The sequence below is a fragment of the Quercus robur genome, chromosome 5, assembly GCF_932294415.1.
Source record: "Quercus robur chromosome 5, dhQueRobu3.1, whole genome shotgun sequence".
Taxonomy (NCBI): domain Eukaryota; kingdom Viridiplantae; phylum Streptophyta; class Magnoliopsida; order Fagales; family Fagaceae; genus Quercus; species Quercus robur.
The window spans coordinates 37,972,506-37,982,240 of record NC_065538.1 but is presented as its reverse complement, the minus strand read 5'-3'; positions in this window follow the sequence as shown (position 1 = coordinate 37,982,240).

Below are 9,735 nucleotides of genomic sequence, written 5' to 3'. Positions count from 1 at the left end.
CCTATCCATTCGAACCTGACCCGAGTTAGAAAATTAGAAAATAAATGTAAAAAAATTCCAAAAGTTAAAAAACATCATCCAGGCTTCATTTCATGAGGAAACGGGTATGGACAGGCCGAAAAATAGAGAACAAAAAAAAAAATTCCTTCCTATCCGTTCGAACCCGACCCGAGTTAGAAAATTCGAAAATAAATGCAAAAAAATTATAAAAATTAAAAAACATCATCCACTCTTCATTTCAAGACGAAACGGGTCAGGACAGGCCAAAAAATAGAGAAGAAAAAAAATTTTCTTCCTATCCATTCGAACCTGACCCGAGTTAGAAAATTCAAAAATAAATGCAAAAAAATTCCAAAAGTTAAAAAACATCATCCAGGCTTCATTTCATGAGGAAACGGGTATGGACAGGCCGAAAAATAGAGAACAAAAAAAAAATTCCTTCCTATCCGTTCGAACCCGACCCGAGTTAGAAAATTCGAAAATAAATGCAAAAAAATTATAAAAATTAAAAAACATCATCCACGCTTCATTTCAAGACGAAACGGGTCAGGACAGGCCAAAAAATAGAGAAGAAAAAAAATTTTCTTCCTACCCGTTCGAACCCGACCCGAGTTAGAAAATTCAAAAATAAATGCAAAAAAATTCCAAAAGTTAAAAAACATCATCCAGGCTTCATTTCAAGACGAAACGGATCAGGACAGGCCAGAAAATTGAGAAGAAAAAAAATTTCCTTCCTATCCGTTCGAACCCGACCCGAGTTAGAAAATTCGAAAATAAATGCAAAAAAATTATAAAAATTAAAAAACATCATCCACGCTTCATTTCAAGACGAAACGGGTCAGGACAGGCCAAAAAATAGAGAAGAAAAAAAATTTTCTTCCTACCCGTTCGAGCCCGACCCGAGTTAGAAAATTCAAAAATAAATGAAAAAAATTCCAAAAGTTAAAAAACATCATCCAGGCTTCATTTCAAGACGAAACGGATCAGGACAGGCCAGAAAATTGAGAAGAAAAAAAATTTCCTTCCTATCCGTTCGAACCCGACCCGAGTTAGAAAATTCGAAAATAAATGCAAAAAAATTATAAAAATTAAAAAACATCATCCACGCTTCATTTCAAGACGAAACGGGTCAGGACAGGCCAAAAAATAGAGAAGAAAAAAAATTTTCTTCCTACCCGTTCGAGCCCGACCCGAGTTAGAAAATTCAAAAATAAATGCAAAAAAATTCCAAAAGTTAAAAAACATCATCCAGGCTTCATTTCAAGAGGAAACGGGTATGGACAGGCCGAAAAATAGAGAACAAAAAAAAAATTCCTTCCTATCCGTTAGAACCCGACACGAGTTAGAAAATTCGAAAATAAATGCAAAAAAATTCTAAAAATTAAAAAACATCATCCACGCTTCATTTCAAGACGAAACGGGTCAGGACAAGCCAAAAAATTGAGAAGAAAAAAAATTTCCTTCCTATCCGTTCGAACCCGACCCGAGTTAGAAAATTCGAAAATAAGTGCAAAAAAATTCTAAAAATAAAAAAACATCATCCAGGCTTCATTTCAAGACGAAACGGGTCAGGACAGGCCAAGAAATTGAGAAGAAAAAAAATTTCCTTCCTATCCGTTCGAACCCGACCCGAGTTAGAAAATTCGAAAATAAATGCAAAAAAATTCTAAAAATTAAAAAACATCATCCACGTTTCATTTCAAGACGAAACGGGTCAGGACAGGCCAAAAAATTGAGAAGAAAAAAAATTTCCTTCCTATCCGTTCGAACCCGACCCGAGTTAGAAAATTCGAAAATAAATGCGAAAAAAATTCTAAAAATTAAAAAACATCATCTAGGCTTCATTTCAAGAAGAAACGGGTGTGGACAGATCGAAAACTAGAGAAAAAAAAATTTCCTTCCGATCCGTTCGAACCCGACCCGAGTTAGAAAATTCAAAAATAAAAGTAAAATAATTTCAAAAATTAAAAAAAATCATCCATGCTTCATTTCAAGAGGAAACGGGTATGGACAGGCCAAAAAATAGAGAAGAAAAAAAATTTCCTTCCTATCAGTTCGAACCCGACCCGAGTTAGGAAATTCGAAAATAAATGCAAAAAAATTATAAAAATTAAAAAACATCATCCACGCTTCATTTCAAGACGAAACGGGTCAGGACAGGCCAAAAAATAGAGAAGAAAAAAAATTTTCTTCCTACCCGTTCGAGCCCGACCCGAGTTAGAAAATTCAAAAATAAATGCAAAAAAATTCCAAAAGTTAAAAAACATCATCCAGGCTTCATTTCAAGAGGAAACGGGTATGGACAGGCCGAAAAATAGAGAACAAAAAAAAAATTCCTTCCTATCCGTTAGAACCCGACACGAGTTAGAAAATTCGAAAATAAATGCAAAAAAATTCTAAAAATTAAAAAACATCATCCACGCTTCATTTAAAGACGAAACGGGTCAGGACAAGCCAAAAAATTGAGAAGAAAAAAAATTTCCTTCCTATCCGTTCGAACCCGACCCGAGTTAGAAAATTCGAAAATAAGTGCAAAAAAATTCTAAAAATAAAAAAACATCATCCAGGCTTCATTTCAAGACGAAACGGGTCAGGACAGGCCAAGAAATTGAGAAGAAAAAAAATTTCCTTCCTATCCGTTCGAACCCGACCCGAGTTAGAAAATTCGAAAATAAATGCAAAAAAATTCTAAAAATTAAAAAACATCATCCACGTTTCATTTCAAGACGAAACGGGTCAGGACAGGCCAAAAAATTGAGAAGAAAAAAAATTTCCTTCCTATCCGTTCGAACCCGACCCGAGTTAGAAAATTCGAAAATAAATGCGAAAAAAATTCTAAAAATTAAAAAACATCATCTAGGCTTCATTTCAAGAAGAAACGGGTGTGGACAGATCGAAAACTAGAGAAAAAAAAATTTCCTTCCGATCCGTTCGAACCCGACCCGAGTTAGAAAATTCAAAAATAAAAGTAAAATAATTTCAAAAATTAAAAAAAATCATCCATGCTTCATTTCAAGAGGAAACGGGTATGGACAGGCCAAAAAATAGAGAAGAAAAAAAATTTCCTTCCTATCAGTTCGAACCCGACCCGAGTTAGGAAATTCGAAAATAAATGCAAAAAAATTCTAAAAATTAAAAAACATCATCCAGGCTTCATTTCAAGACGAAACGGATCAGGACAGGCTGAAAAATAAAGAAGAAAAAAAATTTCCTTCACATCCCTTCGAACCCGACCCGAGTTAGAAAATTCGAAAATAAATGTAAAAAAATTCTAAAAATTAAAAAACATCATCCACGCTACATTTCAAGACGAAACGGGTCAGGACAGGCCAAAAAATAGAGAAGAAAAAAAATTTCATTCCTATCCATTCGAACCTGACCCGAGTTAGAAAATTCGAAAATAAATGCAAAAAAATTTTAAAAATTAAAAAACATAATCCAGGCTTCATTTCAAGAAGAAACGGGTATGGACAGGTCGAAAAATGGAGAAAAAAAAATTTCCTTCCTATTCGTTCGAACCCGACCCGAGTTATAATATTCAAAAATAAATGTAAAAAAATTCCAAAAATTAAAAAAAATTCATCCAGGCTTCATTTCAAGACGAAACGGGTCAGGACAGGCCAAAAAATAGAGAAGAAATTTTTTTTTTTTCTAATCGTTCGAACCCGACCCGAGTTAGAAAATTAAAAAATAAATGCAAAAAAATTCCAAAAATTAAAAAACATCATCCAGGCTTCATTTAAAGAGGAAACGGGTATGGACAGGCCGAAAAATAGAGAACAAGAAAAAATTCCTTCCTATCCGTTCGAACCCGACCCGAGTTAGAAAATTCGAAAATAAATGTAAAAAAATTCTAAAAATTAAAAAACATCATCCAGGCTTCATTCCAAGACGAAACGGGTCAGGACAGGCCAAAAAATTGAGAAGAAAAAAAATTTCCTTCCTATCCGTTCGAACTCGACCCGAGTTAGAAAATTCGAAAATAAATGCAAAAAAATTCTAAAAATTAAAAAACATCATCCACGCTTCATTTCGAGACGAAACGGGTCAGGACAGGCCAAAAAATTGCGAAGAAAAAAAATTTCCTTCCTATACATTCGAACTCGACCCGAATTAGAAAATTCGAAAATAAATGCGAAAAAAATTCTAAAAATTAAAAAACATCATCTAGGCTTCATTTCAAGAAGAACAGGGTGTGGACAGGTCGAAAAATAGAGAAAAAGAAATTTCCTTCCGATCCGTTCGAACCCGATCCGAGTTAGAAAATTCAAAAATAAATGTAAAAAAATTTCAAAAATTAAAAAAAATCATCCATGCTTCATTTCAAGAGGAAACGGGTATGGACAGGCCGAAAAATAGTGAAGAAAAAAAATTTCCTTCCTATCAGTTCGAACCCGACCCGAGTTAGAAAATTCGAAAATAAATGCAAAAAAATTCTGAAAATTAAAAAACATCATCCAGGCTTCATTTCAAGACGAAACGGGTCAGGACAGGCCGAAAAATAAAGAAGAAAAAAAATTTCCTTCATATCCCTTCGAACCCGACCCGAGTTAGAAAATTCGAAAATAAATGCAAAAAAATTATAAAAATTAAAAAACATCATCCACGCTTCATTTCAACACGAAACGGGTCAGGACAGGCCAGAAAATTGAGAAGAAAAAAAATTTCCTTCCTATCAGTTCGAACCCGACCCGAGTTAGAAAATTCGAAAATAAATGCAAAAAAATTCTGAAAATTAAAAAATATCATCCAGGCTTCATTTCAAGACGAAACGGGTCAGGACAGGCCGAAAAATAAAGAAGAAAAAAAATTTCCTTCATATCCCTTCGAACCCGACCCGAGTTAGAAAATTCGAAAATAAATGCAAAAAAATTATAAAAATTAAAAAACATCATCCACGCTTCATTTCAAGACGAAACGGGTCAGGACAGGCCAAAAAATAGAGAAGAAAAAAAATTTTCTTCCTACCCGTTCGAGCCCGACCCGAGTTAGAAAATTCAAAAATAAATGCAAAAAAATTCCAAAAGTTAAAAAACATCATCCAGGCTTCATTTCAAGAGGAAACGGGTATGGACAGGCCGAAAAATAGAGAACAAAAAAAAAATTCCTTCCTATCCGTTAGAACCCGACACGAGTTAGAAAATTCGAAAATAAATGCAAAAAAATTCTAAAAATTAAAAAACATCATCCACGCTTCATTTAAAGACGAAACGGGTCAGGACAAGCCAAAAAATTGAGAAGAAAAAAAATTTCCTTCCTATCCGTTCGAACCCGACCCGAGTTAGAAAATTCGAAAATAAGTGCAAAAAAATTCTAAAAATAAAAAAACATCATCCAGGCTTCATTTCAAGACGAAACGGGTCAGGACAGGCCAAGAAATTGAGAAGAAAAAAAATTTCCTTCCTATCCGTTCGAACCCGACCCGAGTTAGAAAATTCGAAAATAAATGCAAAAAAATTCTAAAAATTAAAAAACATCATCCACGTTTCATTTCAAGACGAAACGGGTCAGGACAGGCCAAAAAATTGAGAAGAAAAAAAATTTCCTTCCTATCCGTTCGAACCCGACCCGAGTTAGAAAATTCGAAAATAAATGCGAAAAAAATTCTAAAAATTAAAAAACATCATCTAGGCTTCATTTCAAGAAGAAACGGGTGTGGACAGATCGAAAACTAGAGAAAAAAAAATTTCCTTCCGATCCGTTCGAACCCGACCCGAGTTAGAAAATTCAAAAATAAAAGTAAAATAATTTCAAAAATTAAAAAAAATCATCCATGCTTCATTTCAAGAGGAAACGGGTATGGACAGGCCAAAAAATAGAGAAGAAAAAAAATTTCCTTCCTATCAGTTCGAACCCGACCCGAGTTAGGAAATTCGAAAATAAAGGCAAAAAAATTATAAAAATTAAAAAACATCATCCACGCTTCATTTCAAGACGAAACGGGTCAGGACAGGCCAAAAAATAGAGAAGAAAAAAAATTTTCTTCCTACCCGTTCGAGCCCGACCCGAGTTAGAAAATTCAAAAATAAATGCAAAAAAATTCCAAAAGTTAAAAAACATCATCCAGGCTTCATTTCAAGAGGAAACGGGTATGGACAGGCCGAAAAATAGAGAACAAAAAAAAAATTCCTTCCTATCCGTTAGAACCCGACACGAGTTAGAAAATTCGAAAATAAATGCAAAAAAATTCTAAAAATTAAAAAAATCATCCACGCTTCATTTAAAGACGAAACGGGTCAGGACAAGCCAAAAAATTGAGAAGAAAAAAAATTTCCTTCCTATCCGTTCGAACCGACCCGAGTTAGAAAATTCGAAAATAAGTGCAAAAAAATTCTAAAAATAAAAAAACATCATCCAGGCTTCATTTCAAGACGAAACGGGTCAGGACAGGCCAAGAAATTGAGAAGAAAAAAAATTTCCTTCCTATCCGTTCGAACCCGACCCGAGTTAGAAAATTCGAAAATAAATGCAAAAAAATTCTAAAAATTAAAAAACATCATCCACGTTTCATTTCAAGACGAAACGGGTCAGGACAGGCCAAAAAATTGAGAAGAAAAAAAATTTCCTTCCTATCCGTTCGAACCCGACCCGAGTTAGAAAATTCGAAAATAAATGCGAAAAAAATTCTAAAAATTAAAAAACATCATCTAGGCTTCATTTCAAGAAGAAACGGGTGTGGACAGATCGAAAACTAGAGAAAAAAAAATTTCCTTCCGATCCGTTCGAACCCGACCCGAGTTAGAAAATTCAAAAATAAAAGTAAAATAATTTCAAAAATTAAAAAAAATCATCCATGCTTCATTTCAAGAGGAAACGGGTATGGACAGGCCAAAAAATAGAGAAGAAAAAAAATTTCCTTCCTATCAGTTCGAACCCGACCCGAGTTAGGAAATTCGAAAATAAATGCAAAAAAATTCTAAAAATTAAAAAACATCATCCAGGCTTCATTTCAAGACGAAACGGATCAGGACAGGCTGAAAAATAAAGAAGAAAAAAAATTTCCTTCACATCCCTTCGAACCCGACCCGAGTTAGAAAATTCGAAAATAAATGTAAAAAAATTCTAAAAATTAAAAAACATCATCCACGCTACATTTCAAGACGAAACGGGTCAGGACAGGCCAAAAAATAGAGAAGAAAAAAAATTTCATTCCTATCCATTCGAACCTGACCCGAGTTAGAACATTCGAAAATAAATGCAAAAAAATTTTAAAAATTAAAAAACATAATCCAGGCTTCATTTCAAGAAGAAACGGGTATGGACAGGTCGAAAAATGGAGAAAAATAAATTTCCTTCCTATTCGTTCGAACCCGACCCGAGTTATAATATTCAAAAATAAATGTAAAAAAATTCCAAAAATTAAAAAAAATTCATCCAGGCTTCATTTCAAGACGAAACGGGTCAGGACAGGCCAAAAAATAGAGAAGAAATTTTTTTTTTTTTCTAATCGTTCGAACCCGACCCGAGTTAGAAAATTAAAAAATAAATGCAAAAAAATTCCAAAAATTAAAAAACATCATCCAGGCTTCATTTCAAGAGGAAACGGGTATGGACAGGCCGAAAAATAGAGAACAAGAAAAAATTCCTTCCTATCCGTTCGAACCCGACCCGAGTTAGAAAATTCGAAAATAAATGTAAAAAAATTCTAAAAATTAAAAAACATCATCCAGGCTTCATTCCAAGACGAAACGGGTCAGGACAGGCCAAAAAATTGAGAAGAAAAAAAATTTCCTTCCTATCCGTTCGAACTCGACCCGAGTTAGAAAATTCGAAAATAAATGCAAAAAAATTCTAAAAATTAAAAAACATCATCCACGCTTCATTTCGAGACGAAACGGGTCAGGACAGGCCAAAAAATTGCGAAGAAAAAAAATTTCCTTCCTATACATTCGAACTCGACCCGAATTAGAAAATTCGAAAATAAATGCGAAAAAAATTCTAAAAATTAAAAAACATCATCTAGGCTTCATTTCAAGAAGAACAGGGTGTGGACAGGTCGAAAAATAGAGAAAAAGAAATTTCCTTCCGATCCGTTCGAACCCGATCCGAGTTAGAAAATTCAAAAATAAATGTAAAAAAATTTCAAAAATTAAAAAAAATCATCCATGCTTCATTTCAAGAGGAAACGGGTATGGACAGGCCGAAAAATAGTGAAGAAAAAAAATTTCCTTCCTATCAGTTCGAACCCGACCCGAGTTAGAAAATTCGAAAATAAATGCAAAAAAATTCTGAAAATTAAAAAACATCATCCAGGCTTCATTTCAAGACGAAACGGGTCAGGACAGGCCGAAAAATAAAGAAGAAAAAAAATTTCCTTCATATCCCTTCGAACCCGACCCGAGTTAGAAAATTCGAAAATAAATGCAAAAAAATTATAAAAATTAAAAAACATCATCCACGCTTCATTTCAACACGAAACGGGTCAGGATAGGCCAGAAAATTGAGAAGAAAAAAAATTTCCGTCCTATCCGTTCGAACCCGACCCGAGTTAGAAAATTCGAAAATAAATGCAAAAAAATTCTAAAAATTAATAAACATCATCCAGGCCTCATTTCAAGACGAAACGGGTCAGGACAGGCCGAAAAATAAAGAAGAAAAAAAATTTCCTTCATATCCCTTCGAACCCGACCCGAGTTAGAAAATTCGAAAATAAATGCAAAAAAATTATAAAAATTAAAAAACATCATCCACGCTTCATTTCAAGACGAAACGGGTCAGGACAGGCCAAAAAATAGAGAAGAAAAAAAATTTTCTTCCTACCCGTTCGAGCCCGACCCGAGTTAGAAAATTCAAAAATAAATGCAAAAAAATTCCAAAAGTTAAAAAACATCATCCAGGCTTCATTTCAAGAGGAAACGGGTATGGACAGGCCGAAAAATAGAGAACAAAAAAAAAATTCCTTCCTATCCGTTAGAACCCGACACGAGTTAGAAAATTCGAAAATAAATGCAAAAAAATTCTAAAAATTAAAAAACATCATCCACGCTTCATTTAAAGACGAAACGGGTCAGGACAAGCCAAAAAATTGAGAAGAAAAAAAATTTCCTTCCTATCCGTTCGAACCCGACCCGAGTTAGAAAATTCGAAAATAAGTGCAAAAAAATTCTAAAAATAAAAAAACATCATCCAGGCTTCATTTCAAGACGAAACGGGTCAGGACAGGCCAAGAAATTGAGAAGAAAAAAAATTTCCTTCCTATCCGTTCGAACCCGACCCGAGTTAGAAAATTCGAAAATAAATGCAAAAAAATTCTAAAAATTAAAAAACATCATCCACGTTTCATTTCAAGACGAAACGGGTCAGGACAGGCCAAAAAATTGAGAAGAAAAAAAATTTCCTTCCTATCCGTTCGAACCCGACCCGAGTTAGAAAATTCGAAAATAAATGCGAAAAAAATTCTAAAAATTAAAAAACATCATCTAGGCTTCATTTCAAGAAGAAACGGGTGTGGACAGATCGAAAACTAGAGAAAAAAAAATTTCCTTCCGATCCGTTCGAACCCGACCCGAGTTAGAAAATTCAAAAATAAAAGTAAAATAATTTCAAAAATTAAAAAAAAATCATCCATGCTTCATTTCAAGAGGAAACGGGTATGGACAGGCCAAAAAATAGAGAAGAAAAAAAATTTCCTTCCTATCAGTTCGAACCCGACCCGAGTTAGGAAATTCGAAAATAAATGCAAAAAAATTATAAAAATTAAAAAACATCATCCACGCTTCATTTCAAGACGAAACG